Source organism: Artibeus jamaicensis, unplaced genomic scaffold (assembly GCF_021234435.1).
Source record: "Artibeus jamaicensis isolate MK-2021 breed Jamaican fruit bat unplaced genomic scaffold, CSHL_Jam_final scaffold_537, whole genome shotgun sequence".
Classification (NCBI taxonomy): domain Eukaryota; kingdom Metazoa; phylum Chordata; class Mammalia; order Chiroptera; family Phyllostomidae; genus Artibeus; species Artibeus jamaicensis.
The window spans coordinates 4,952,369-4,974,611 of record NW_026522047.1 but is presented as its reverse complement, the minus strand read 5'-3'; the positions used below and the strand labels follow the sequence as shown (position 1 = coordinate 4,974,611).

The following is a 22,243-nucleotide window of genomic DNA, read 5'->3' as shown; positions in this document are numbered from 1 at the left end:
TCTGAAAGGCAAGCATTATAACTGTTACAGTACTTGCTCCTAATAATTATGGTTGTTATGACTATGATGCACTAATGATTATGATTAACTTGCCTTTTAGAAGTAAGAAAACAGGCTCGGAGAGGTGGAATGACTTGCCTGAGATTCCCCCGCTTGGGAGAGGTGGGATTCAAACTCACACTTACCTGCCTCTGTGCTTCAGCCCCAAGCTCTACCACCTCCCCCGCATCAGGCCCCGGTGTAGGGGCCGCAGAGACAGGCGAAGCCTCGAACACTCGCTGCCTCCCAAGCCTTCCAATCTGGGGTGGGAAACACACAGAGAGAAGTGTGCCTGACTGTGCTCAGTTACAGAATTACAGCCATGGCGGAAAGAGACACGGGCTGGGCTGGAGCTAGTGAAGCCAATGGAGGGGCCAGCCCACGTTTAGGGACATAATCAAGATGGGGTGTGGGAGGTGAACAGTGGAGACAGGACATGAAAGAGCCAGGGAGACAGGACACTCAGTATTCGAGGGCAAGTCGGCTTCAGGGAGGAGATAAAAGGGAGCTGTGTCTGTCAGTCCCTCAGATGGTCCCCCTACCGTGGCCCTCCCCTCCTGGTACTCAGGGCTCCCGTGAGCCCCTGTCACCTGTGAGACCAGCGGGCCGTGGTGGAAGGCTGCCGTGTGGCTCCCAGGGCTTGGTCATAGAAAATAGCTCCCCGGGTTTGCTCACTGTGGGGCCACGGAAGAGGCCCGCAGGGAGGTGCCCGTGAGAGGAGCCTGCGAGCGGAGTCTGTGCCTGCTGTGTTTAGCCACTAAGACTCGGGGGACTTTGCCATGTAGCAGTAGACCATGAACAGAGGCGGTGTCGGGTTGCTTCGTGATTTTCAGCTCGGGGGCCAGTGGAGCTAATTATCCCCCTCTCTTCCTTTCCCTGCATCATCCGCATCAGCGAGCCACTTTGTGACCAGTCCCACGGGGACACCCAGTCACAGAAGCCACTGCCTGGCAACCGAAAAGCACACAGACACCATTTAACCCTTTATGGGTCTCTGCCGACACGTGGCTAAATTCCTTTATAAAATCCCATTCCCCGTTTGTCCTTGATGTTGCCTGGACACCAAACTAGCTCCAGAATTCATCTTCGAGACCCTTTCAGACACCACCCCGTGAACTCAAGCCAAGTGGGCTTTGGTGGCTGTCATCCCACGTCAGTCTTCTTATAAAGACCTATGGGAACCCCGCCCCCATCGTCCCAGTGTTTGTGTTCTGTAAACAAAGGGGAGCCCAGGAGCGCCCGGAAGCAGAGAGCCGTCAATTGGAGGACAAGGTGGGGAAGAGAGAGTGCCCACGCTGCAACTACGGGCAGGCCGACAGAACTCCCTGCCCTTTCTTTTCACGCTTCTGCTCACCAAGGAAGCCTCTTGGGGGGCAGCCACGTTCCAGCGAGTCCGCTGACCACCGGCGTGACCCTGAGGAGGCTGGAGAGTGGCTCTGTATCTCTATTACCTCACTTGCAAAATGGTAATGCCGCCTGCAGGTTGTGGGAGGAGGAAATGAGTGAACGCCCAGAGAGCAACGCAAACCGCTGACCGCACGGGAAGCAGTCAGTAGCATCTGCAGTCTAATAACAAATCTGAATTACGGAAACTCGGCTCCTTCGATGTTCCTCAAAGGGAACCCACTGCAGATGCCGGTGACGCCTGAGGGGCCCTTCTACACAATGCTTTGCTGGCCTTCCGGCATTTTTAGATAGCTGCTTCTACCCTCGTTAGGCCAAGGCGGCTGTACCCTTGGTGTGGCAGGTGCCTCTGGACACAAAGCTGCAAGCCTCTAAACTCTGGTTTACAGTGCACCGCAGGTGACTGGTACCTCCCACCACAGGTGACTTCCCTGCCTTTCTGCACATCTACTTCTGACTCTGCACACGTGCAAGTCCATTCCCGCAACTGCTGGACCTTATGGCCCAGTGCGGTGTTCGTCCAACTCCACAGCTCGTTTCGAGAACTCTGACTACGCATAGGATTGCTGGGGCTGTATCAAACCAATGTCTGAGTGGGGTGCACGGAGGGCCTACTAATCCAGACCTAGAATAAACACTCTGGCCTTTGTCTCTCTGAGGACAGTGGGGACAGATATATCCCTCTCCGGGCGACTCTTCTCAGAGCGGAGAGTCGAGAGGACGAATCTGTGACTGGAGAGGGGAGTCCGGGCTGGGAGTGAGAGCTTCCCTGGATGTCTGGCTCTCTAGATCAATGCTATCTATGCTCCTCCCATCATTTTGAGAGCCTGGGAGGGGGCAGCCTTTCGAGAGCTTCGGATAAGGGTCTAGCTGCCTCTGGATGCCCCGCATAACCGTCCGTCCAGTTCTCTGCCCATGACAGAGGCCTGGAAACCCCCCGTCCCTTCCGGTACTCGTGGCACCATTGGCATTCTGTCTTGGAAGCAGACCCGCTGTGCACATTGCGGGCTGAGGGTTTCGGTGTAGGAACTGGACCTCAAACCAGTGTGTGTGGGGGGGGGGGGTGAGAAAAGGCCTGAAGAAATTGGAGAGAAGTTACTAACCGGCTGCTGCCATGGACATCTGGGGAAGGGTGGGGCCCTTTGCAGCAGCCACCTCGGGGACCTGGCGGAGCAGCAGGGGGCGGGGGGGGTGGCACTCTCAGGAAGGCTGGCAGGCAGAAGGGGGCACTTGGGGGAGAATGAGGGGAACCTAGCCTCTCAAGGGTGAACGTGCACCTGCCTCTCACCCCATCTGACCCCAATGGCCAGTAGGAGAAGCTGGTTCCTGAAGTCTGGGAGCTGTGCATGCCCAGCCCAGCACCTGGGTGGCAGGAGGAGGTGATGGCAAGGACCAGAGGAGTGGTGGGCTGGCTGCCACCCAGGTGACCAGCAGGTTTGTGATGACACAAGGGAGGCTCTTCCACTGCCACCTCCAAGTCACAGCCAAATGCCTCGTGCAGTGGCCCCTGGCCAGGATCACACAGAGAAGGAAGTTTGGGAAAGGTGACCGCAGCTAAGACGTCAGAACATGGAACCAACGTATGCTGTGCCCGTGGCGACCCACTCCCGTCCTCATGGGTCTCTCGGTGAGGGACCTCCCTTACTTCTCTAGGACCACCACTCCGTGCAGACCCTGGGTCCCCAGCCGAGCAGAGGTACACAGCCTGTGAGGAGTACCGGGCCCTGCATGAAGGTGCCTGGGACAGCCATCTGCTGGGACAGGCACTGCGGCCTGTCTCGCTCCTGGGAACACCAGAAGTCTCTGGGACACCGGGAGTCTGTCTGGCTTCATTGCTGCTGGCCGTTGTCCTGTGCCCAGCTGACAGGTGTGCTCTCATGCCCTGCATGTGTACTCCTTGGTACCCGGGACTGTGCACCGTTTCCATTAATATCTCCATTTTACAAAAAGGGAAACTCAAGGTCACAGCAGTAGTGAATCACCCGCAGCTAAACTGTGGGCAAGTGCTGAGCTCGGACTTAGCCCGGGATGTCGGTGTGCAGGGCGGATGCTCTTTGCATGGTGCCAAAGAGCCGGGGCGGCCCGGTCCCTGTGCTGCCCTGCCTTTGGGGTATTTGGGGGGGGCTGGGGTCCCTGTCGGCCGGGTGGATTCCCCGTGCAGGAGCTGTGTGAGCCGGACACGTGCTGCAGGCAGGCAAGGAGGCAGATGCCAATGGTGGGCCCCGCGGCTGCGGCAAGTGGGGGCCACGCCTGGCTGAGGTGAGTCCCCCTGGCGTGAGCACCTGGCGGGAATGCAGACCGTCTGGCTTCTGACTGCCAGTGTCGACTCTGTCGACTTGCTAAAGACAATGTGGTCCCGACAGTAGTTTTAAGGTGCTGGGACACCAAGCAGAGGTAGCTCGGAGCTGCCGGAGGACCTGTGCTGGGCTCTCTGGATGCACAGGGGCCATGGCAGGCTCTGCAGAAAGCTGGCCCGAGTACAAGGGAGAGGCGGGGGCTGCAGGTCAGCCCGGCTGCTCTGGACTCCTGGAGGCCTGCAGACCGACCCGCTGTGCTGCTGAGAATCAGGCAATGCTGAGAACCAAGACACTGGGGCAGAAAGGGGCCACGGTGAGCAACTGTGGGGATGACTGTGAGAATGTGAGTCAGTGGGTGACGAGGGTCAAGGTCTGTGCAGAGGACCGTAAGCAGAGGAGAGAGGGAGCAGAGAACAGGTGACGGCAGGAGAAGAGAGGAGCATGGAGCTGAGCCACGGCCCTGCACCCAGGCCTGGCCCCACAGGACCCACGGGTGTTCACGCTCACACAGCTGCAGACAGGCAGCCCGTGTGCTCGGGAACATCTGTGGCCACTGCTCTCGCGGAATCTGCCTTTCCTCCCAAGCAGTAAAGCATCCCTGCCACCAAACTGCTCACAGCCGTGCTGGCTGGGGGGTGGCTCGGAGCCCACCAGCACAGACGGCACAGATGCAGGGGGGCTGTGATTACGGCACAGGCGTCCAAGCTGTTCCTGCTCCTGGTGAAGGGCCAGCGAGGGGCCACCAGCAAACACTTGGACACGAGGGGGGCAAGTTCACACCCGAAGAACAAGAGCGTGGACACGGCGGGTGCAGCCTGGGGGAGGGCGTCAGCCCAGGGCTCCCCACCCCGTGACCTCATTCTCACCCACCTTGTTTCTTCTGGAGGCCAGAGGAGGCTGTGTGCATGTTCTGAAACTTCTTTTTTTCCACTTTGTGAGAGAAAATTATGCTCCGGGAGGTGACGGTGGGGGTGCAGCGATCGCAGCATGAAAGGCAGCTGCTGAGTGAACTGTGCGGGCAGCACTCCCACGAACGCAGGGCCTGCGGCTGTGGCTGGCAAGCGCTGCCCCTGGGCAGGGGGCAGGGAGGGAGGCCGGAGAGCGCCCAGGAAGCGCAGGGCGGTGCTGGCCTCCTGGACGCCCCTTCGTGGAGGTTTCGCAGCCCTGCTGACGCCCGAGCAAAGACACCATCATTTTCCTTAATCTGCTATCGCTCTTCCCAGAGTTTAACAAATTCCCTTTTCCTAACTCCCATCTCCATGTCCAATAAAAAAGATTATTTTAAAAATCAGTGAAGGTGGAGTTTTCTCATCAGGAAAATAAGAGGCTTAGTCTTAACCTTCTGGAGTCAGGACTGTTTTCAGGTGATGAAAGCTGTGGACTGGCCGGAACCAGGCCGAGGCCTCCAAGATGCTCCCCGGCCCCCCACCTCCTGGGAACGACGAGGTCAGGGTCGCTCACGGTAGGGCCTGGGCTGGTGAATGTTAGAGGATGTTTGCAATTGAGTCCAACGTACAGTCAGGGAGAATGGGGGCCCTGGGCCCTGATGTGCACAATAAAAATAAAAAAGGCTAGGACACAAGAAAACCACGATGTGCTATGCTTCTGAAATGCCTCCCTGGAAGGATTTGCTACCGAAGGTACAAGAGATGAAGAGGGAAGAAGCCACAATGACCCGCCTGTCTCGCTTATTCCAGATCATTCTGCTCTGTCCACCCTAAAAACAGAATACCGCACAGGACTGCATGCCACAGGCCCGTTCGCCAGCGAGTCTGCTTTTTGTCCTCTCCTCTCACCAAGCCCCTTTCCCCCATTTCTCCCAACTGGAAGTCTTAGTCACCTACCACTCACTGCCTCCGACACTGCGCATGGCCGTTCCTGCTGATTTCCATGTTCCCAGAGACAGTCCTGCTGATACGCTGGCCTGGAGCTCCTCGGCCTCCTCTGTGTCAAAGACCTTGCTGGCCCCATTCCTCTGCCACCCACTTCCACGGTCCCATTCTAGTGCCATCATCAGTCACCTTCATCCCTGTATGACCTCAGAGCAGCCACCCAGCCTCTGGTCCCCTCCTGTCTTTCCAGCTCACTCACTCTAGTGCCCAATTCCAACCATCCTCTGCCACTTATCACTTACTGGTCCCTCTAAGTGTGGACTGTCCCTTACTCTGTCCTCATGTCATCACCCTCACTGTCTTCACCAGGCCAACGACAGCCAAGGTCAAGTTGACCTCTTCCCCTGCCCTGTGCTCACGTGCCCACAGCTGAGCTTGGCTGGAGAAAACCAGGCAGCCATGCCCTCAGGTCTCACTAAAATTACAGGGCTATCCTCCTGGTCCATGAGGAGGCTTGAGAACCCCAGAAGGTTCCCTGAACCCCCACTGCTGAGGTAATGTGTTGTCCTTCCATCCAATCCCCCCTTCCCCACCCACACGCTCAGCTAGGCCTGCGGCCGTTTCCTCCGAGAAGCACGCTCTTCGTGCTCTCCGCACCATATCGTCCCAGCGAGCTGGGTCTGTGCCCACACGCTCAGCTTTCTGGGCTTGTCACACTGGAGGGACAATCTGTGCCCCTCCCTAAGGGCCAGCCCTCCACCCAGGCACTACACCCACCTTCACCTACCAATGCAAGGATAGCACTATAGCAACGCCCACCTCTGGGGTTACCATCAGTCTTCTCACTCCGGACAGGCTACGACTTTCCCTCTTAGAAATAGCTTTGGCTATTCTCCCCTCTCACCTACTACCTTCCTCTGTTCCCCTTTATAGCAAAACTCTGAAATAATAATCTCTTCTTACTGGCTGCTTTCTTTCCTCTCACTCTCTCTTAAACCCGCTTTGCAGTGAGTTTCCGGTCTCGTGGAGTTGCTGAAATAGCCCTTTTCAAGTCCCCTCCACCCCGTGGTTCCACATTGCCCACCCCAGTCAGAGAGCGGTCAGTCTGTGTGTCATCGGGCACTTCACCCCCTCTCTTCACTTTGCTCCCACTCTTGTGGTTTCTCTCCCTTTCTGGTGTCTGCTCCTTCTCAGTTCCCTGTGCAGATCGCTCTTCATCACCCCAAATGTTAAACTGTTCAGTGTTTAAGCTTGATGCTCAATTCTCCTACCTCCTCTACCCTGCATCTACATGAACCCCCAGGAGATCTCGACCAGCCTCTCAGCACTAAGCACCGTATGCATGCCGAACGCTGACAATTTGTTTCCAGCCCCAACCCCCAGACTTGCCCATCTAACTGCTCACTTGCCACCTGTACCAACTCATCCCCCTGCCTAAGGTGCCCTTCCAGCAGGTATCCATGAGCTTCCATCCTCACTTCTTTACCCATAAGGCCTTCTGGGTGCATACTCTGAAGAACAGCACCTTCTCTGAGCCCACATTCCTGGCCTTCCTTGGTCTTGCCTCTCCTACACAATTATCAGTGTCTGCTACGCTGTACAGCTCAGGTTATTACCCGCCTGTTATGTCCCTGCCCACCAGAATATAATCTCCACGAGAGCCGGGTGCTTGGTCTGTCTGCCTAGCACAAAGTGCGCATTCAGGAAAGATTTGCTGACTGAAGGAATGACCCCAAATCTGAACATCAGTGGGAGAAAACAGAAAGTATCCCTGCTTGCATGTGAGATCACTAACCAAGAGAACTTTGAGGGTCTTTTGTGGACTCCCCCCATCTGGCTCTGAGGACTGGCAGCTGAAGTTAGCCCACAGGGGCCCACGGACCGGGTGGAGACCCGGGATGTTGTGCTCACGGCTGCACCCCTTGGGCGGGATGCTCCACACCTGTGCTGGGGACTGCCTTTCCAAGTTTCCGGAGGGTGCCCTGCAGGGCCTGCCCCACTGATGCTCCCTGAGAAAGAGCCCCGATGTGTTTACTGCTGGGAGGTCGAAGAGATGAGAGCCCACTGAACAGTCAGAAAAGCACCGCGATAAGGGAGGCTGGGTGAACGCTCCTCCAGGCACATTTAACCACAGACAACTCTCATTCACTGCCTTGCAATCTACCTGAAATGCGTTTTTAGAAACTCCGGTTAGACTGGGATGGAGCACACGGAGGTGAGTGTGTACACAGGACCCGCAGGGACAACGTGTCCCTCCCTGCACTTGACCAGCGGCCTCTGGTAGCCTTTTGTGACAAAGCACTGAGGTCTGAGTCGTTAAGAAAGGAAACAGGAAGAAGAATAGGGCCAGGGAGTTGTAGTCTGGGGTGGACCCGGTGTGCGCTGAGTGTGGACACAGTGTGCACTGGCGTACTGGTCGGGGAGAGCCCCTCCCAGGCTGCACTGGTGGAAGAACGACCTACAGAAGCTGGCATCTGGGGCTTTGCCGTCACCAGAGTAACAGAGTTTGGTGACGGGCCGGGGTCGTCGTGGTTGGAGCAGTGAGGGTGACCCCCGCTGGTGCTGGCTTTTAGTTCATAGGCAATCCCCTGTCATGGGGAATGTCAGGGACAAACTGGGAAGGTGAGGAGTCTCAACCAGACACGGGTGCCCTGGAGGGCCCACGCAGAGGGCCGCACTGCCACTCCATGGGGCGAAGGATGAGCGCGCTTATGTATGAAACCCCCACCTCTCCCACACTTGTGCTGGAAGCCTCCTCCTTTCTCCACACTGCACCTCCTGAGTCATTTCCTAGTCACCTGTCATTATAGTGTGGGGGGGGGGACAAGCTGTAGGACCTGGCAACCCTCCCAGCTGACCACACCCAGGCCACCTGTCACCACATTTAAGAGCAGACGTGGCAAAGAGCTGCAAAGTCTGGAGAAGAACAGGGAACCTAACGATGGTATTGTTGGAAACTAGGTCAGATGGGAAAACACTAGACCGGTTGGGTCAATGCGCAGAGAGGGGCAGACCACGCAGAGTTTTTGAGCACGTGGCTGTTTAAGAGCTGAGCCCTCCGGCTGCCGTGGCAGAGACCGAGACCAGATGACCAGGCGCACCACCAGCTCCGAGGGCGCCCTCCGACCCTAGTGCAGAGGTCCCGGCGAGCACTCTAACAGACGGCACGCGCGGAGGAGGGCGCGCAGGTCGTGCCGGCTGTGCTGGGCAAGCCAGATGGAAGCGGCCCATCCTGGGTGCCCTCTGGCCTCGCCGAGTGGCTGCCCTGCAGCCAGGACAGCGGACTGTTACTAAAGGCGGGAGGCCTCAGTCTTCCACGCCACCCCGGTGGCGTTCCCTAGCCTCTGACTTAGCTGCATGCTCCAGTCCTCCCTAGCAGGGATCGATTCACCCTGCCTTTTAATTTTCTTATCCAAAATCCTTAGAAGAATTTTGCTGATTTCTAAAAGAACAAATTGTATATATGACTGCATATTAAAACAATAAAGATGACTAGTGGATGAGTTGATAAGGTAGAAATCTTTAAAATGATACGTACAGTATGTGGAAGATCGCAGTAATGGGCCAGATCTTGCTCACCTCCCCTAGCCCACCTCCTCTGGTGGTGCCCTTCCACGCTGACCCGGGGCTCAGCCACACAACTCGCTTTGGCTGATGAGTTGGTAGTAAACTTGACACAAGCAAAGACCTTGGAAAGGCCTTGCTGTCTCATCTTTCTCCCTTGAAGCCCTGCCAGCACCATCAGAACAGGCATCAGCTAGAGGGCTGTGAGGGCCACGTGAGGGAGAGGTCACCAGACTGCAGACACGTGGGCGAGCCAGCCAGGCCCACGTGAGCCTCCCCAGACCACCTGAGCTGTTGAGCCACCCCACAGACCCCTGAGAAGGGGTGCATGGCGCTGGCTTTTGGCCACTGTGTTCGGGACTGTTGGTTACACAGCACTAGCTAACCGATACACTGTGGCTCCTCAGATGCTTCAGGAATTCACCTGCTGCTTTTCGGGAGCTGAGGTATCAACAAGCATCAACGATTTGATTCAGGCAGCACTGCCTGCCACTTGGTACTTCTCCCCAAGGAGAGCAATGTCTGCAGGGCACTAAGTAGCATTAGGAACAGAGGGCAGCAACTTTGTCAAAGTTTATAACCTGCATGTCCTCCTTATTTACTACAGATAAGTGACCCAGAGGGTCTTGTAATTGGCTGAGTAGCATGTGCATCAACTATAGAGTGCTAGTGAGGTGACCGATGCTAGACCTCTGTTAGGAGATGGAGGCTGGCTGTCTTAGTTTTTTGGAGATTTGGAATCACAAGGTCAATGACCTCAACCTCATCATCATCCTGGCTCATGATACTGTGCTCAGTGCTTTACATGGCTCATCTCATTTCATTCTCATGCTCACTCCATGAACTGGGTACTGGGTACCATCATTTCCACTTTACAAATGAAGAAGCTGAGGCTCAGAGAGATTCTCCCAAGGTCAAGTTGTTCTTAACTCATGGAGCCAGGATTCGGACTCAAGAGTCTGACTCCCAGGCCCATGCTCCTGACCTCTCTACCATATACGTGATGTTCATATTTTTTAGGGGGGAAAAGGAATCCAGTCTACCTGCCTCATTTGGCAGATGGACAGTTGAGGTGAGAGTCTGGTATAGAGATGCTCTGGCTCACAGGAATTGAGGGAGCTCTCCCCACTCTTGGTCCAAATCACCAAGAGCTGAACAAAACCTGAACTGTTCCCTGAGGCTTCTTCTAAGACAGACCTCCCTCCGGATGTCAGCATGTCCAGTGGGGGCCAGACTCTAGGACTCTCTCCCTCATCAAGCCTCTGCCCTGCCCTAGGGCTTCCTCCTCTCAGGTGAGGCAGACACCTTGGCAAATCACTCTCCTGTGCAGAGAGGGAACTGTTCAGTTTTCATTTCTACACAAATGCCACATGTGCCGGGAGGTCCCTGCTAACACACCTGCATGTCATGCCCAATAGGACACAGCTGAAAACCATCCCGTTTTTTCACAGATGGAAAAAATAGAGAAGAAAGCAGAACAGGTTGATAACAAATTCTTGAATGAATATGTTTTCAATGAGCAAGATGCCCTGGCTGCGCACAGACACGCACGGAACCAAGCACATGGGACATGCAAATTCGTAACCTAGTGCAAGTCCGTGGCACCAAATCATTCATGAGACGTGACTGATATGATCTGATGTTGCACACTCTATAGAAATACAACCAGTGTATTCACTGCTTTCCTGAGGCAGCACCGCACTGCCGTCAGGGAGGCTTTTCCGACAGTGCAACACAGAGAATGCCAGGCCCTGAGCTCCCCCGAGCAGCTCTTTCTTCTGCAATGAAAGAAACCACTGGCCCCTGCCAAGCCAGGGGCTTGCATCCCAAACGTTCATACCTCATCAGAAACCCAGGCGAGCCAGTGCCCTCCTCCACTCACATCCCCCAACCTGGTCCGCGCCCTGGCTGGCGGTGGCGGCCTGCAAGGCCAGCCTTTGCTCTGCCTCTGATGACCGGGCCCCACAGCACGCTGAGTCATTTCCTCACCATTCCTGTTGCTAACAAATGCTAATAATGCCGTACCACGCAGATCACACATGAAGCGGCCACTGAAAAAGAAACTACATAAATTATGTGTTTAAGTTATCATCAAAAGAATTGCTTTTCAGCAGGAAATTTCAACTGCTCAAGCATCTGCCTAGCTTTCTGCTCAAGTGACCGCTTCTTTGTTAATTACCAAATGCTTCTGGTTCTCGAACAGAAACAGTTTTGTCTTATCTGGGGTACACCTGCGGCCTCTTTTGGGTGCGTGTCACTGCAGGGAAGCCACCCGTCCATTTTTCTAGACCTGAGCTGTCTGTTTTTCTGCCTCTTTGGTTAACAGACTGTGGGTGGTCTCCTCCCATTCTGGGCCTCGCTAAACCTCCTGTCTGCAGAATCAGGGGTAAGCGGGCAACTGGTTTCCAGCTGCACCCAGTTATACTTCAAGTACATGCTACTCTCACCAGTTAATGAAGCCATTCATTCACTCCATCAACCAGCCACTCGTGTACTCAGAAACTGAATATCTCTTCGGTGCCTTTCTCTGAGGGACGTTTGCCGGGAGCAGGACGGTCCTGTGGGATCTCGAGAGCACACTGTGGCAGGGGGCAGTTCTTTGTGGTCCTCCTGTCTCAGGAGGAGAAGAAATGATCAAGGAACTCAACCTGATATTATCAGGATGAATTCCAGTGCGAAGCCTGATAAAGCAACTCCACCGCCGGCAGGTGGAGTGGCTGGCGTCACTGCTCCCCCGCAGTAATTCTCCCGCTGAAGTGTCTCGGACCATGGACGCCCCGGTGAATAACTGCCGCATGACAAACCAGTGTCACCGGGCCCCCCACTGAGGCGGGTGTCACCAGCCTCCACCCGGACGCGTCCACATCCAGACTCCCTCCACCGAGGCTTCAGTCAGGTGGTCCCAAGCGCGTGCTCATGCTTGACCGCAGGGACAAAACCCGTTTTGTGAGCAGAGACCGCACACCTAACGCCTGCCAGTCATCAGCCAGCCACGGGCCCCCAGCAGCGAGTGGGCCCCAGAAACCACAGAATGAGCCCTCAGCGTGACTGAGAGCCCAACCTCAAGTGCACACGCCTGTCCAATCTGCCAGCGTCACGTTCACACAGATGGGTGGGCGCGCTTTCGCTTTCCCCAGCGCGTGTCAGGAAGGCTGGCCTCGAGTCCTCGCAGAGCGGGCACGTTGTAGCAGCAAGGGCAGACGCACGCAGGCTCAACCATGTCTCCCGGTGGCGTCACGCCCCCTACTTGTGACTTTACAGTGCAAGCCACTTTGTCTTTCAGATGGGCACATTTTCACTCTAGACGCAGAATAATGCCTTCAAGAGTCCTCAACTCAGAGACAAAGAAAAAATTCCTTGAAAGCAGGTTAGTCACCTTGCCTCCTGATTTTCAGAATGCTAGTGAGCCTGCCTGTGACCGAGCTGTAGGAAAACCCTTTCATCGCTGTGATGGAAAGGAAAATGTGGGTGGAAGAGATGAGGTTGGGTCTGAGCCCACCTCACCCCACGGGCTGTCGGAGAGGAAAAAGGAAATCTCTGCTCTCCCCAGGGAGGGAGATGAGGCTGCTCCGAATTCCACTTTTGGGGAAGTCCACCATGAAGGTGATGTAAATTCTCAAGTAGCAAATTGACTCAGCATGTTCCTAAGCCACAGACCTCCTGGGTGACGTGTGCTCAGGGCACGTCATTGGCCCATTTGCTCTCCCGAGTGACAGGGAAACCGTGTATTTCCCCCACCCCATGCACACACAGAGCGGAAGTGACTGGGCTCCCCGGTGGGCTCCCTCGTGGGCTCCCTCTTGCTGGTGTTTCTGACACTGAGGAGTTTCTACGGCAGGTTGGAGCTGCTCACTCTGACTCCTTGCCCCCGCTCCTGGTGCTCTGGGGTGCGTGCAGGCACAGACCAAGTGGCCCTTCTCTGCCCAAATGCTTCCCTATTTCCTCATGAGCCAGGAACATTGTCTCACATTCAAAAAATCTGTTTAGAGATTGGCTGGGACCACAAGAGTGCTCAACGCCTGCACTTCTGTTTAGCCAATCACTCTGACCTCAGGGTTGGCAGCCATCACTGGGACACCTTTAGAGATTGATCCACACGAGAGTTTGTTTGGTTTGGGGTGGGGGGGGGACCTTGAAAAAGCCAGGCAATGAACATTAAAGGGTCCCTGCGATGTGCAAGGAGCAGTTTTCACAGACTCAGCTAACTATGTCTTTCACAGGCAAAAATGACCTCGTCACTGTTTTTGTGAGAAGACGTGACTTCTCTGCGCCTGGTGGACAGAGAGGGCAGAGGGACAGAAAACATTCAGCAATGCACGTCTTAGGCTTCTTTAACCCAAGTTACACCTAATTTCATGTCATGGCAGTGATGACTTACCACCCTCCTCCTGGTCCCCACCTCACACTGTCCCCAGGCCATCTGTTACCTCCTCAGTAGCAGCCCAGAGTGGGATGGCAAGAAATACTAATACACAAATACTAATGCACAAAAATGCTTTCCCAAATGGGTCAAACACAGTAACAACTACAAGATGAAGTACAAAGCTCAGAGTAATGTCTGGCACATAGTATGTGCCCAAGAAATGCGACCTGGAAATTCCTGGCAGCAGCCTGGGCCCCAAGCAGGGGGGCTTGCCAGCCCTGTGGGCCTGGCGTGTCCTCCCTGTCCAGACAGGATGTGGCACAACAGGTGGCCCTGCCACCCTGGCCCTGTGTGCAGGGCTCCCTCAGTCACTGGAAAACCTTGTTATTCCAGCTGCTGAGACTTTCTTTGAGCTCGAACCTACCACAGGCCCCAAGGTGTGAGATGGGAAAGAGGGTTTTCTCTGATACTGAGGGTGGGGGGCGGCCCTCCGGCCCTTTAGGAACAATGATGCCACTTTGCTGTCACAGTTGAGGTCATGAGTCTCCTAAAACTCTTACAGCTCTTTGTCAATCGATTACTCCAAGCCTTGTCAAATTTCCCCCCACTGAAATGTCATGATACCTGAAGCACTTCACCACGTGCCCTGGTGCCATTATTTCCTGCCTACTCTGTCTGTGTGCAGTGCAGAACACACTTTCAATGCCCTGGTCTCCCCTTCCTCCACTCTGGTCTCCAAACTCTGTCCATTCTGTCACAGGTGACTGAGGCCACCCTTTCCCTTCAGCCAGGCCACATCCAGACCCTCCCAGACGCTCGCAAGGGAAAAAACAGGAAGACTGTCCAATACCTGTCCCACGCTGAATTTCCTGCCACCAAAGACTCCTCACTCTGCTGGGCAGAGTAGGGCAGTGTTGGGGCGGCCAAGAGGCCTGCCATGTTTTTTTCCGTACGATGGCTCTAGTAGCACTTAGCTGTCTTCAACTTCACTTAAAACAGTTTTGTTAGACTGTATTGTGACAGCTATCATATCAGCGTGCATTAAAAAAACTTATCAAAATCAGTGAATTTTTGTGCAGCCATTTAAATATTGAAGATAGAAGCAAATACACAACATTTTCAGCATATTGTGCTTTATTACTTCAAGAATAAAAAACACGACTAAAAAAAACTAATAAAAATAAAAACTAAAAAAAACCACGACTACTAAAAAACACAACTAAAACACAAAAAAAGATCTGTGCCGTGTTTGGAGAAGGTGCTGTGACTGATCGAATGTGTCAAGAGTGGTTTGCAAAGTTTCTTGGTACTACTGATATTGTGGCCAAATAATCCTTTGCTGTGGGCTGTCTCATATATTGGAGACTGTTTAGCAGCACCCCCACCCAGCCTCTGCCCACTAGAAGCCAATGGTGGGAGACAGCCGACATGCTCCAAATATCCAGATCAATATAGTTATTGGTGAAAATGAAAAATGTGTCTTCTAGTTTATGGAGAAAAATGTAATGACTTTTTGGCCAACCCAACATCTCTGTCTCTCAGACGCCTCCAGAGAACAAGTTCAATTTAATGAACTACAGCGCTTCAGCTCCAAGTGCACGGGAAACACCTTCCCAGCAGCCTCCTCTTCTTGGGTCATCCTCAGGAAGCTGAGCAGGTGAGGGAAAGGAGTGAGAGCAAGCCCTCCATCCAGCATCCCACACGAAATGGTCAGCTTGTTTCTTCCTGGGGGGCCTGCTGGACACGGGGAAGGACCTGGGTGTGGGTATGTTGTGTGGGACGCACCGTGCGGGGGCTTCCATGGGGTGGGGGCCAGGCATTCAGACAGCCTTGACCCCGAGAGCCACCACCACAGGCAGGAGAGCTCTTTCTACGGCAGAAAAGCTCCTCCTTAGAGGTTCGGGAGGTAAACCTGGGATATCCCCATACCACCATCTCACCAGACACTAAGCAGATATTGCCTTTATTACAGTGTTCCACGGAAACTGATAGTTCCGTAAATTAGGAAAAGGCAGAAAGAGCAGTTTGTTTTTCTGTAAAAGGGAGTAAACATTCACTCACAAGAGGGGGTTGAATATCCCCAAAGTTCAACTAGCACAAATTCCTTTACCAGAGGTGTCTGCACCCCTTAGAAAGAATAGACTGTTTAGTATTCAAGGAGAGACTGGAGACCCTTCTCTAATAAAACAATTACAACGGAAATAGATGTTTGAACAAGAACCAAATAGAGTGGAAGAGCACGAGAGAGCAGAGTCAGGGGTCAACGCACGGCGAATGAGAAGGGAGGCTACAGCGGCCCAGTGCGAGCAGGAGAGGTGCGGGAAGCTCTCCTGGGAAAATGGTGCGTGAGGGCTGGGCCCTCTGCGGGGTCAATGTTCTCTGGGACCACTTCTGACCTGCAGCTGCCTGGCCACTTACCCTTCTAAGGTCCCCATTGTCAATGTTGACCTGATCAGCAGCCCCCTTAAAAATGACTCTCCGAACACAGCAGCAGTCATCAGGGTAGCAGCTGTGACAGTTGGGTCAAGGTCAAGGCCAGGGCCGCAGCCTCCCACCCAGGTGAGGACATTGGAGCTCCCAACTGCTACACATACAGGTGGCAGAAGTATCGGGCCTGTGATGACACAGCTGTGGGTGTCCCCAAACCGTAAGCCATCCCTCTCTTAATTTCAGGAAGCTCTCCGTTTAGTTGGCTCTTTATAAGCACGGTCCCTTCATCTTCCTGACTTCCCCTCAGGGTCCATTTTAGAGTCTGGGAACTGACAGGAGCAGAAGGTGAGTGTTCCGATGTTCTCATTACCACGGCAAGGCTTGAAAAACACGGCAAACCAATAATAATTGATTAAACAAGTGCAAGTCACTTAATCAAACGTTGGCCATTAAGCTGTCACGACAATTGATTTCCTGATTGTTTTTGTCTGCGTTATTCAAGAAATATGGTGTTTTCCTCAACAGAGACCCTGGACCGCCAGAAAGACAAACAAGTGGGTCCCAAAGCAAGTAGGCCCGAAACCAGCCTGCAGGCCGAAAGGCCCAGACCAACGCTGCCCTACTTCAGGCACATCATGAGACGGCAGGGTCTTCGGGAAAGCGAAGGATGCTGCGCAAAGAGGAGGCAGCGGGATAAGAGAAGACCAAAGATGAGACAGACTGACTCCATAAAAGAAGCCGCAGGCTGAGTCTCTGGGAGCAGAGCAGGGCCATGGGGACAGGACACAGCGGTCATCGCATGTCCACGGGGTCACCAGGAGTCAGAGCTGACTCATCACCATGCGACTCACATTCAAGACCCAAACGGTTGCCGGAGCCTCTCCTTTCATGGGTGGAAAATGCCAGCGAATGCTGCCAGCTCCTACCCGGGGCCAGACTGTCACTGGCTAGAGCACAGAAAAGGGCATCGGATGTTCGGAGCAGGCTGGAAGCGGATTACTCAGTCAACACAGACAAGGTGCACATGTGCGCCCTGGACACCACCAGGAACAAGCCTGCTGGACTCTCCACCTGACCCCCAGACCCCACACCCACTGCCACTGCGATCTAAGCCCCCCCGGGGCCTCACAAAGCACACAGGCCAGGCCATCGTGCCCAGTGGCACTGGGTCTGGACGAAGGGCCTGGCTCTGCAGGAGTGACCCTGTCCCGCTGTCACTTTGCTATGTCACTTAACTTCTGTGTGCCTTTGTTTCCTCATCTCTGAGAAGAGAGAATCACGGTTCTACTTTTCACACTGTTGCTGTAAAGGAGAGAAGGTGGACAGGTGCTTAGCTCTGGAAGGGTCAGCTCTAACAGGTGTCACCATCAGCTTTCCAGTGGGTCCCAGGTGCTCTCCCAGAGGGGAGACCACTGTGCCTGCATTAGCAGCAGAGGTGGGCCTCGTGTGGGGGGCTCATTCAAAGGCTGGTTTCAGGGCAGCCTTTGAGCTCACTGAACAAATCTCGCTGTCTGAGTTTCCTGCCTCTACTGGGTTAGTGGTTGCTCTCACTTGTAGACCTCCTACGCTCTGTAAGAGTTCAAGTCCACAAAACAGCACTCAAAGTGCAGTGAGCACACTTGACAGCGGAGGGCTCAGAGGCTATGTCAGGATCCCTTGGTGCCCTGTCCCTGAGTGTGGTGTGAGGTTGTTACCTGTGCACAATAACCCTATGTGACAGCCAAGTCCATTCTAAAACTTCATTCTAAAAGTGGTGTTCAGGGGGCCCACGGACCCCAAGGCAAGGGCCATCGTCTACCAACAGGCTAAATCGTGTTTCACTGTCCAGGAATTACAGTTTTTCAGAAAGCATGCAGCTAGTCTTGTGATGAGTGACAGGCCGATCCGCACACGAGCTCCCTCCGCGTTCGCATTCTGCAGATGAGAGGCGCACAGCACGCCAGTCTCCGCCGTTTGCCGTCACGAGAGGGGAGGAGTTTCTGACGTTCAGCAGGGCTCCATGCCGTAGAGCGGAAGAGTCTCAGACACAACAGTGTAGAGACGTAAAACCTCTGTACGGCAAAAGACACCATGGAGAGAATCATCTCAGCACGTTTAACCTATCATTCACGGGAACGAGAACCCACCCTGTGGACGGGCGAAGAACGGGAAGGAGGCTGTTGGCAGAAATGGGAGTTCACTGGCACTAAAGCAGGAAAATGTGCTGACCTGACCATCGATCAGAGCGACAGACCGAAGGAGAAAGACTGCCTTGCCTTAGCATTCTGGGAAATGGTTAACATGTTTCTAACCTACCGATGAGGACGGGGGAGGAACGAGAACTCTGCTGGCAGGAGCGCACACCGGCCTGGGACACTGCAGGGCGGCCTGGCCCCTTCTAGCAGCAATTTAACAGGAAGCGCCCTTTCCACTCAGGAAGTGAAAGCGGGCTACATACCTAGAAGAAATACATTCCACGGGCTTAAAGACGGCGATGTTTGATGGTGCCCCGGCAGCAGGGACAAGTGGACAGATGCCTGTGTCTGCTGGGGGGGGGCCCTTGCAGGGCAGGCCCACCTGCCCTCTGAGTGCCATGGCCCGTGTGGGCGCCCCATGTGGGCTGCCCTCCCCGACATACTATCAAGTGACAGAAGGGAGTTGTAGCACCTTTGTGGTGGGATTAAATTTTTTATGTGAAAAAAAAAAAGTTTTTCTGTTATCTCTGTTATTTTCTACACGTCTTTATCTCCATACATGAGCCTATTTCCTTCCATCTCCATACGCACTTATATTCCTCCATACTGTTCTATGGACATAGCAGAAGAGCATAGAATGATACACAGTAAACTCTCAAGAGCATCCCCAGGGAGTAAAAATTATAGAAGAAAAGGGAGGTACTTTTATTCTTACTCTATACAATGGTAAGTTCTTTGAATTCTTTGCTTTATGACACGTGTGTATAACTTTTATAAACATAACAATGAAAAGCAGTTGTTTCCCAAAGATGATCCTCCTTCCTGGAAACTGACACGAGGGTCCAGAGCAAGGAGCACAACCCGCTGGCCGCCCCTCTCTGTGGTCACCACGTGGCCGCCCTGGAAGAACGCGGAGAGGGTCCTGTGAGCGAGAGTTCAGCAGCCTCTGCAGGAAGGGGGCACAGCGGCGGCGGGCCGGTGCTGGCTGATTTTCATGGCTGTGAGTGGGGAGCTGCACGGGCAATGCTGACAGCCACCTGTCACCCAAGGTTGGCTGGGAGTCCAGAGAAAGGGGGTTTCTCCGATGGTCCACACCACACAGGCGTCTGGGGGACTTGTCCCAGCTCGTGGCCTGGGCTCAGCTGGAACCTGGCTGAACACTGTGGGTCTTCCCATCCTTTCCCTCCATCCTCTGTGCCTGCGCTCATGGAATAGAAGACGGCTAACCTCCAGCCTCGCCCATGAATGTCACAGCTGCCCTGAGACAAGCCGCCCCTTGGAATGCCTTCGGTACACAGGAGTGGTGTGTGTTACGACGACTTCACGTGGCCCTCAGCACCGGAGGCCTCTCTCCCCGGAGTCTGCCACACAGGCCATGCGTGCCTACGCACGAGGGCCAAAGGGGGTGACCACAGAAACTCAGCGGTCTCAGGGAAGAGCTGTGAGGACAGGCCAGGGCTGTCGGGCACAGGCAGCACCCAGCAGTTTCAGACCTGGCCCAGCTTCCCGCCCGCAAAACCATGAAGTAGCAGTGCTCATGTGCGGATGTTGACTGACCCCCCAGAGCAGCTGGTCTGTGAGCACAGACCATTAGAGAAAATTCTTGAACTATGTCCATGGATCCCAGTGAGGAGCTGACTACAGTTTCCTGCTATTGTGGTGACCACCTGGGTTCTCATCCAGGAGAGAACGCACGTGGGGTGCATCGCCCCACAGTACCCGGGTGACACGGAGCCCGGTGCAAGCAGGGTGCTCACTGCACCCCTATGGCCAGACAGTGGCCCCTCAGTGTCCCTGGCACACAGGGCCTGGGGGTGCTGCTCATGTGCACGTGCTGAAGCCGCTGAGCACAGGGCTTTTAAACATTGAAGCCCAGGTGGCCCACGTGTAAAAGTAGGAAAGCAGTCGTTTGCTTTCCATTCGCCGCCCCTTCCTCCACCGCCCTCTCCTCTCTCCATCTGCAAAATGAACCCTTTATCTTGGTCCCACTCTTCAACAGGATGTAGCAAGTCGCTCTTCAGGCCTGAGTGTGAGCATGTCCAGACAAAACTCAGAGCACTCTGCTCTGATGTGGCATACTTTCCAACAATCGCCACATTGCACAAAACTGCACCGTGATGACCGCGGCTCACAGGGCAATGGGGTGGGGGCCCTTCACTCAGAAACACCCACGAAGGGCAGGCACCTGGTCAGAAGACGGCCGTTTCACACGTTCGGTGGTTAAGAAGCACAGAAAGACTACAGTGAGTAAGGCACTTCGCCCAGAACGAGGCCTGCAGTTGGCTCAGGAAGGCTGCGGCTTGTGAGCTGCTGAGAGGTGGCACGTGAGGGTCCCCTGGGGGAAGGGTGTGCCGGCAGATGTGGACGGCTGCGGCTCGTCACACATGTGGTGGCGGGGTGGCCGGCAGGAGTCTGAGGCCTGTGGGTGCTCGGTGCTCCTGCTCGGCCGGATCAGCTGGAGGCGGGCTCTGCACCCCCCAGGGTTTCCTGCAGCAGAAACTGCAGAAGCAAACAGGCACTCTGGTTGTGCCCAACTCCTCCCTGGTATATGAATCACGTTGAAATAAATCTCATCTTCAATACAAGCATATGGCAGGACTGACTGAGTCTGAAGAGTAAAAAGCTAATGGTCAGATGTCAGTTAAATGGTGCTGTGAAGGCAGCAATAAGGTTAATAGTACTGAGCAGAGAGTACACAGCCCAGGAAAATCTGGGCCTCCTTATTCTGACTCTCAGGAGCCTCTCAACATAGTGACAAGTTCAAGTGAAATGCAAACTGGATCATGAGTTCGAAACACACTGTCAGTCCAAGTGAAGCTCCTGAGCTCCAGGAAGAAGCATTACACTGGGAACTCTTTCTGGAAATACTTCATCCCGCAGCTCATCCCTCACACGCGCCACGCAGCAGCCGCACTAATCTCAGCCTCCCTGCTTCAACCACCCCCCCCAGCCTGAAAGACAGGCAGTGCGACCACACCACGCAGTGTGTTCCACTGCCTGCCTGTGCTCCTCCCACCCGTCGCTTCAGCCTCTGCAGGCTTCCAGAAAGTCTCCTCCACCCTCGGCCTCAGCACGCTGATCTCCTGGGACTCTATCCCAAGCTGTCCTTGAGGCCTCTTGCTGGGAATAACTATTTCGGATTTAAGCCTCACCACAACCCTACGATTAGATTCTAGACTTCGCTTCCTTTTGCAAGAACATGCCCAGGGTCACATGTGTGCTCTTGGTCACCAGGACCAGGGCTTGAACTCTAGCACTTTGGTTCAGAAATTGAGCTCTTCACTGCTGTGGTCAGTGTCTTCGAGGAGACGCGTGCTCTTCAGGCAGCCGAGGGGGCCACGCGACAAGGACACAGACGGGGGCGGGTGCCCTGTGCTGGGGAACCCGAGTCCCTGCGCGTTTCAGAGGCTTACACAGAGCCTCCCTGCAGAACCTCAGGTTACAGGGAGGACCCCTGGCTCGTGTAGTAAGACGTCTTATCTACTCTCTAGGACCAGCCCTATCCTCCTAAATAGATGTTCTACGATCAAAAGATTACAGTCAACCCTACTAAAGCAGCTCCAGTCCACACTCCAAGTTGTGTTGGCTGAAGTTCTAGAACAAAGGACAGCGGCACACGTCACGAGACTGAGGAGTGAGGAAAGGTCAGAGTCAGGAGTTCGGTTTGTCGGACCCAAGTGGCTACAGCAGCCTGTGTGGCTTCCTCCAATGTCAAGATTGGCGGGGACGGGGGCCGTAGCGAGAGGAGCGTGAGAGAGACTCTCCTGGACTTGGGGGCTCTCGTTAACCGCCACCTGGTCATGGTTAGAAATGTGTTGTCATATACCCAGAGGAAATGGTATCTGACAGAAAGAAGTAACACTGTGCAAAGAGCAAACAAGAATTACGTATGGGTGTTTTCAATTTTGCTCGCCGAGAAAACAAATTTCGGTCTGGCCGGGAGCGTTGGTCCTCCTCACTCTTTGGGCAGAAGCACACGCAGAAGAGATGGACACTGGGGCCGCTTTGCAGAGGAAGCAGGGGACACCTCGACCGCATTCCTGTGCAGCCCCCGAGAACCACTGATCCCACGTACGAGGCACTCTGTTACATAATGTGCTAGAAGCCAAGACGAATGCTATTTGAAGACACTTGGGGAAG

General features: G+C 54.5%; 1 long non-coding RNA gene across 1 annotated transcript in view; it reads right to left on the bottom strand.

The window, feature by feature from the left end:
• Positions 1–22,243, bottom strand: part of LOC119037588 (uncharacterized) — a 72,654-nt gene that overhangs the window by 25,555 nt on the left and 24,856 nt on the right. The window lies entirely within an intron of this gene.